The sequence below is a fragment of the Lathyrus oleraceus genome, chromosome 3 (assembly GCF_024323335.1).
Source record: "Lathyrus oleraceus cultivar Zhongwan6 chromosome 3, CAAS_Psat_ZW6_1.0, whole genome shotgun sequence".
NCBI lineage: Eukaryota > Viridiplantae > Streptophyta > Magnoliopsida > Fabales > Fabaceae > Lathyrus > Lathyrus oleraceus.
The window spans coordinates 148,678,931-148,680,831 of record NC_066581.1 but is presented as its reverse complement, the minus strand read 5'-3'; positions in this window follow the sequence as shown (position 1 = coordinate 148,680,831).

Sequence of the window (1,901 nt, the reverse complement as noted above, 5' to 3'; positions counted from 1 at the left end):
CCCAATGCTTAAAAGCTTATGAGTGTTTGACAACCTTTATACTCAATTGACACAATCCTACTCTTATATCAAGATGATATTAGAGAGGCTCACAAATAACAAGAACACTCAAACCCTAACACCATACTAACACCTTCTTTTCTTCGTCCTTCAATTAGGTTTGAGGCATTCTATATATAGCCACATATTGAACTGGATTTGGGCCTTGTATACACAGTGAAACAACTGTACAACGTTAGGTTAATAATCAAAAGTTTCCTAAAATGTCTCAACATTTAGAAAATAGAATAAGTTTAAAATCAATTAGAATCCCTGATTCCTCACTCTTGGATGCCACATAAGATTAATTAATATTCCAAGAATATTATGTAATCCGTTAATCAATCAACCGTTACCAAGAGTAAAACCTATTCCAGACAAGATGTCAAATCCACATGTTAGGACATTTTGTTCAACATGTTGCAGCTAAGTTAGTTTTACCAAAATTACTGTCAATCATAAATACAAAGAATTAACAATCTCCCCCTTTGGCAAATTTTGGCTAAAACAACCAAATACCCCTTGCACACAAGCACCACAGTCTAGGTTACACTCAGAACTACATAGATTTGAAAACAAAATAAGCAAACACATCACAGAGGTAATAAAGCAATCACACCAGACATATTCTTTACTCCCTCTGTCACACACAACCAAGACTCCCCCTCAAGGGATCATCCAAAGCAAACAAGACTTGTTTAACAACACACGTCAAAGGTAAATGCAGCAGAAAAAAAACTTCACTAAAAAATAATCCCTCATTCAATTTGATGTTAGAACATCATGTTTGACATCACAACAGTAGCCTAGAAAGTTCCTGAATAGGAACTCCTTCCTCCTTAAACACAGTCAGGCAACAAGTGGTTAGTGGTTAGTGGAACTCATTCCTCCTTAAACACAACCAGGCAGTGGGTGGTAAGTGGTTAGTGGTCAGAACACACCAAACAATACTCCCCCTTTTAGCCATAATATGACAAAGGTAAGCATCTAACGAAAACAGATAAACCACATTCATAAAGTTAATTATCACACACAAGAGGCGCCTAAGGGTGCATAAAATCTTGGTTAGATACCATAAAACATAACCGAATAATAAACAAACAAAAATTGCAATCAGATATCTTTGTGACTATCTGAGTCAACAGTTGCAAACTCTTCTCCTCCAGCTTCTTTCTCTTCATCAGTTTCAGCATCATCCCCAGAAGCATAGTCCTTAACATCAGTTCCTTCATTGTCATCACCATCCTGTTCAGCTTCCTTCTTCTTTTCTTCCATCATAACCTTCATCAATTTCTCAAGTTTGATCTTTGTGGCAGTGCTAGACCTAATTGAATCCTCTAAATCTTTACAAGTCTCCTTCAGTTATGCAATAATACTCTTCTTGGAGGTGGCAGGGCCAGGTACTTGAGAAGATGTCATGACAATATCAAGGACATGTGTTCCATCAAAAAGTATGTAGTGGAGTGATAAAGGAGAATCCATTTTCTTCACACTATCAATAGGCAGTAAAATAACAAGATGTTGGTTTAGGATTATTCCACAGATGAGAGATGGAAAGCAGATAGGAATTTTCACAGCAGTAGAGAAGGCTTGTTTCAAAACTTGTTCAAAGATGTATTTCCCAAAGTCAAACGACATTCTTGTCCCAATAGCATAAATAAACTTCCCGAGACCAGTAAAGATGGTTGAGGTGTGATTAGTGGGCACACAATTGGAAGTCCCAATCCTATGAAGGATATCATATTTGAGACTGTAGTACCCCAAAATTTTCCCCCCATTTTTGCTTTTTTCATCTGACCCATGACTTTAGATCCATCTGCATTCTTCTGTTATGCATCATGCATTCATGTTAGCATAATCCC